This window comes from Pelobates fuscus, chromosome 2 (genome assembly GCF_036172605.1).
Source record: "Pelobates fuscus isolate aPelFus1 chromosome 2, aPelFus1.pri, whole genome shotgun sequence".
NCBI lineage: Eukaryota > Metazoa > Chordata > Amphibia > Anura > Pelobatidae > Pelobates > Pelobates fuscus.
This window is the reverse complement of record NC_086318.1, coordinates 64,595,258-64,601,257: the sequence shown is the minus strand read 5'-3', so window position 1 is coordinate 64,601,257 and position 6,000 is coordinate 64,595,258. Positions and strand designations below refer to the sequence as shown.

Below are 6,000 nucleotides of genomic sequence, written 5' to 3'. Positions count from 1 at the left end.
TAAATAATTGAAATGGGTATATATTTGTTTTTTGTTAAGTTGCCTAATAATTATGCACAGTAATAGTCACCTGCACACACAGATATCCCCCTAAAATAGCTATAACTAAAAACAAACTAAAAACTACTTCCAAAAATATTCAGCTTTGATATTAATGAGTTTTTTGCGTTCATTGAGAACATGGTTGTTGTTCAATAATAAAGTTAATCCTCAAAAATACAACTTGCCTAATAATTCTGCACTCCCTGTATGTCCATTTCTGTATCCAGAACACAGTTGAAATCTCCCCCAAATAATATACAACCCATAGCAATTTTATCTACACGCTCTAGGATTTGAGAGAGTAATTTCATCGGGTTGATAATAGGTAAGTATACATTTACTAATGTATATAGGTCACCATTAATTGTACAAACTAAAATTAGGAACCTTCCTTCTATATCACTATCCTGATATTGTATTTCTACTTGTATGTATTTTGAAAACATAATTGCCACCCCTGCCTTTTTTTCTTCTTTTTTAGAAGAAGTGAATACCAATGGAAAACATTTCTTACACCAACTACTTTTCTCTTTAAGGGTCCAATGTGTCTCCTGTATTAGTGCCACTTGGATTTTTTCGGATACCAAATAGTCATTAAAAGCCCATTTTTTTTGAGGTGTATTTAAGCCCTGGATATTAATTGAGATTAATTTCAACATTTAATAACTGATTAACCATCCTCTCTTACTTCCTCGGCGATTATCTCTAATCGCAATGTCATTCACCACTGTACCTAATTCATTCATACTACTCATAGACTCTTCCATTTGACGTCTTCTGCTAAACTCTCTATATTGATTAGAGATCTATACTTTCGTTAGCTTAAATTGCCTTCTTGTAGGCAATCTCTAAGTCCTATTAGAACTCATGTGGCGGTGCTGATTTATTTACCGAATCTATGATTATTGTTTATTTCACCTATACTCGGATTTTTTGTGTACCTCCCTCACCTCCTCTCTCCCTCTCTCCCCCCAACCTCCCCTCCCCCTCCACCCCCTCTCCCCCTCCACCCCCTCTCCCCCTACCCCCTAAGGGACAAGAGAGGGGGAGAGAAGAAGAGAGAGAGAGAAGGGAAAAAAAGGAAAAAAAAACAACAACACATTACACCCCTATTATATTCTTGTGATCTACACCGTTCTTCTTTGATCCTCGCATTTTAATCTACTCTAATTATTATGTGTTCTCTATTTTATTTACCCCCTTCTTCACCTTCTATGTTTTTCAAATATACAATCTGCTCTAATATATGGTGACTTTTATGATTCCCTAGGCCAAACGTAAGCACCTTCCTTCTTTTTTTATTTTTTCAATAAAGGAGATATAAAATTACATATCTCGCCCAACGTGGGGCTCGAACCCACGACCCTGAGATTAAGAGTCTCATGCTCTACCGGCTGAGCTAGCCGGGCTGATTCCTACATGCATTATGCTCTGACTTCGGATGCAAAGGGTGGATGGAGAGAGCTTGCAAAGCTCTCTATCTTGGTTTAACTGTTTAATATAATATATAAATTTACCTTCTTAAACAAGAGAAAAATCAGACCACTTTACCCTGTAGAATTCACCCTGTAATGAAAAGTCTTCAAGTCTGCATTCCGAGAGAGCTTTGCGGAAGCAAAGGGTGGACAGAGGGAACTCGCAAAGCTTAAACCATATAAAGTTGCCTTCTTAAACAATGGCTTCATTGCTCTTATGGAAATAATATGACTTAATTCCTTATATTCTAAGGTAGCATTTTGTTAACATTTTCCCCTGCTAGGTTGTGTCCACTGGTTTATGGTTAGATTTGAAAATCTCCCTCTACTAAAATGTTTTGTAAGAATTCCTCAATCGTCTTACAACAATTAAATTGCTTGACACACTTTTCCAAAAAAATACACTCCTGTTTCTTCACCTTCTATGTTTTTCAAATATACAATCTGCTCTAATATATGGTGACTTTTATGATTCCCTAGGCTAAACGTAAGCACCTTCCTTCTTTTTTTATTTTTTCAATAAAGGAGATATAAAATTAAACATCTCGCCCAACGTGGGGCTCGAACCCACGACCCTGAGATTAAGAGTCTCATGCTCTACCGACTGAGCTAGCCGGGCTGATACCTACATGCATTATGCTCTGACTTCGGATGCAAAGGGTGGATGGAGAGAGCTTGCAAAGCTCTCTATCTTGGTTTAACTATTTAATATAATATATAAATTTACCTTCTTAAACAAGAGAAAAATCAGACCACTTTACCCTATATAATTCACCCTGTAATGAAAAGTCTTCAAGTCTGCATTCCGAGAGAGCTTTGCGGAAGCAAAGGGTGGACGGAGGGAAAGAGGGAACTCGCAAAGCTCTCTATCTTAATGTATGATATAAAATTTACCTTCTTTTTTTTTTTTTTTATTTCAGACATTACCAGCCGAGAGACTTTTCGAATACATCATTGTATAAGGCTTTGGTAAAGAGTCATCATCAATATAGTATTTCCTCTCCCTATCTCATTTGACTACTTTCCGTACTCCCTATCTCTCTTCCTCTCTCTCCCTTCCCCATCGTCCCTTCCCCTCCACTCTCTTCTCCCCTTCCCTCTCCCTACTCTCCTCGCTTGCTCACCTCTTCTCTTCCCCAAATTCCCGACCACTTTTATTTTAGGGTTCTACTTTTTGATCCTATGCGAGTCTGTTTCCATATCCATGGACCAGATTCCATTGAATATTCAATGTCTCTATTTATGGGAGACAGAGGGCGGGGGGTAGTGGTGGGTAGAGACAGGGGAGAAAAATCTCTTCTACATTCATTCATCAATCACTCATACATTGTCTTGGTACAGTGGTGAATTTAATTTTCTCATCTCTATCTTATGGAAGTATATGTTGTGTTTTTAACTGTTTCTATGAAAAAAATTTTTTTCCTCTTGTTCCAACAATTCTAACCAGTTAAGCCAAAAATTATTCTCTTTACTGTTACTTCGACTTTTGTTTACTCCCATTTCCATTCTTATCTGAAATTGTATTTGTTGTATAAGCTTTGCTTTAGAGAATTCTTGTGTCTTTTTCCAGTTTCTAGCTATAATTATTTTTGACGCTATCAAACAATGAGTTGTCAATATCTGTTTTCTTTTGATTAAAGAAGGCCACCTAAAGTGAAGCAACATCATATCTGGGCTGGTCTCTATTTTAATATTATCCAGCTTAAGTAACAGAATTCTCACCCAGCTCCACAAGGGGGTTACTATTTTACATTTCCACCATATGTGAAGATAATCTCCTCTTGATTCTCCACATCTCCAACATAGGTGATCATTTTCTGTTGAAATTCTTAACATTCTTGTAGGTACCCAGTGCCATTTATTTATTACCTTGTAATGGGTTTCCAGTAAATGTATGCTATGCACATATTTGTTTACCTTAGCTAACACCCCATACCATATTTCTATGTCTATATTTATATGTAAAAGTTTCTCCCAGCTTTTTATTGCTGTTGGGTAATGTTCTGTTACCTTAGTATCTAATATTCTAATACTTTTTGAGAATAGTTTTCTTGTTTCGTCATTATCAAATATAGTTTTAATTGCGTTGTACCTATTCCCTTGGTTCATAAATTTGTATTTTTTTTAGGTAGCTATTTATTCTTATATATGAAAAGACTTCTTGTGGCGAAAGAGACGCTTCATTTTTTAATACTTTAAAAGATTTCACCTTATCATCTATGTATATGTTTTCTACTGTAGTGATATTTCCTTCTTTCCATTTTTTTAGAGAAATATTAGGTATTTCTCTTTCTAGATGTTCAATATTTTGGAAACCAAAGATTTTGTTTTTAATATCTAGTTTCTTTTTTAACTTTTCCCACATAGGTAGTAAATGTCTCAGCACATGAGAAGTAGAATAGTCACATATTTTGTCATTCCATATTATGTTAGCTAACTTCTTGGTTTGACACATTTCAGACTCTAACCAGAACCAACCCTCCTTAAATATGGATTCTTTCTGTAATAGTGTTATATGATAAATTATCCCCGCCTCATAATATTTTTCTATGTTTGGATAACTTAGTCCACATTTACTTGTGTGATTGCTTAATGTATCTATTTTTATTCTAGGTTTTTTGCCTCTCCATACAAAATTAGAAAAAGTTGATTTGATCTTTTTTATCCATGGGGGAGGGATTGTTAGTGGCAACATTCTGAACATATATATCCATTTAGGGAGGACATAGGACCTTAAGGAGTTAATTCTACCACACCATGATAGTTCTAGTTGGCGCCATTCCTTTAAATCTTTATTAGTACGTTTTAGTAGGTGCAAGAAATTTATTTCCATTAGTCTATCTATATGCTCAATTATTCTAATCCCCAAATATACAAATTCTTCTGGTTGTGAGAAGCCATATTTAATTTGAATTTCCTTTATTTTACTTACTCCTACGTTTTTATACAGAGCAATCGATTTAGTCATATTTATTTTATAATTTGAAATGGTACTATACAGTTCAATTTCTATCATTATTTGGGGTAAAGAATTTTCTAAGTTTTTAATATATAAAAGAGTATCGTCTGCGTATAATGATATTTTTTAAATCTCCCTTAGTTGTATTGAGGCCTTTTATTAATTGATTTTGTCTTATTTTTAAAGCCAAAATCTCCATGGTGATGATATATAAGATTGGAGACAGGGGACATCCCTGCCTCGTTCCATTTTCTAATCCGAACCAGGAAGAACATATGTTTTGACCTACTGATCTTGCTAATGGGTTGGCATATAAAGCTCTAATCGCATCCAGCATCCACCCAGAGATATTAAATGCTTCCAAGGCCTTAAACATGAATCCCCAACTGACCCTGTCAAACGCTTTCTCTGCGTCCAAAGACAGGATCAGTAGGGGATCCCCGCTTTTGTCCGCCATATCCATTGCATCTATTAGCCTCCTCACATTATTACCTGAGTTTCTCCCAGGAATAAATCCACTTTGATCTGGATTAATTATATCCTCCAATATTGTTTTTAATCTCTTGGCTAAAATTGATGCGAACAACTTGACATCAACATTTATTAAGGAGATTGGTCTATAATTTTTGACTTCTGTTGGTATTTTGCCTGGTTTTAGTATTGGCAGAACATTTGCCTTCAACATTTCTTGTGGAAACGCTCCCTTTTTTATGGCATCATTAAAAGTCTCAGTTAGTGGATCTGCTATTATATCCTTCATCTCTTTATAGAACCTATTACTAAAACCATCTGGGCCTGGAGTTTTATATTGTACCAATTTATTTATTTGTTCTAATACCTCTTCTCTTGTGATATCTTTATTAAGATTTTCTCTTTGTTCTGTGGATATTTTTGGAATTTTCACCTCCTTAAGATAGTTATCTATTTTCTCGTTTGAGTTATTTTTAGGTAAATTATACAAGGATTTATAGAATTGATTAAAAGCTTCTCCTATTTCTTTAGGTGCTATGCAAGTTTTTCCGTCATATATAATTTTGTCTATTCTATTATCAGCTCTTTTTTTTTTTAGTTGGTTTGTTAAGATTTTATCCGCCCTGTTTTGACGATAATAATATATAATTTTTAATCTAGACATTTTTTTTTCTATATTTTCTAATATTTAGTTTTTTATGGTCTGTTTCATTTTCTCTATTTTTATTTGACCTTCTCTATTTGAATTATCCGTATATTCTTTGATAATTTGATTTAATTGAATATACAACATAGCCAACCCCAATCCTTCTGTTCTTTGAATATGTTTTTTAATCTTTATACAGTGCCCTCTAATCGTTGCCTTATATGCGCACCATATTGTTACATCTGATAACTCTAACGATCTATTTTCTATAAAAAAATATTTTGTGACCTCTCTCAGGAGTTCTTGATTTTCTTTATTGTATAAGATTGACTCGTCTAATTTCCAGGTTGACCTTGGATGGTTTGTCTTCCCTTCTTTTAATGTCATTATAATACTGTTGTGATCGG

At 34.5% G+C, this 6,000-nt stretch overlaps 2 non-coding genes across 2 annotated transcripts; both read right to left on the bottom strand.

The window, feature by feature from the left end:
• Window positions 1-1,378: 1,378 nt before the first annotated feature.
• Window positions 1,379-1,451, bottom strand: TRNAK-CUU (transfer RNA lysine (anticodon CUU)). The gene has a single exon. It is a non-coding gene; the product is annotated as a tRNA-Lys (tRNA).
• A 612-nt stretch (window positions 1,452-2,063) lies between these two features.
• On the bottom strand, window positions 2,064-2,136 carry TRNAK-CUU (transfer RNA lysine (anticodon CUU)). The gene has a single exon. It is a non-coding gene; the product is annotated as a tRNA-Lys (tRNA).
• Window positions 2,137-6,000: the final 3,864 nt, after the last annotated feature.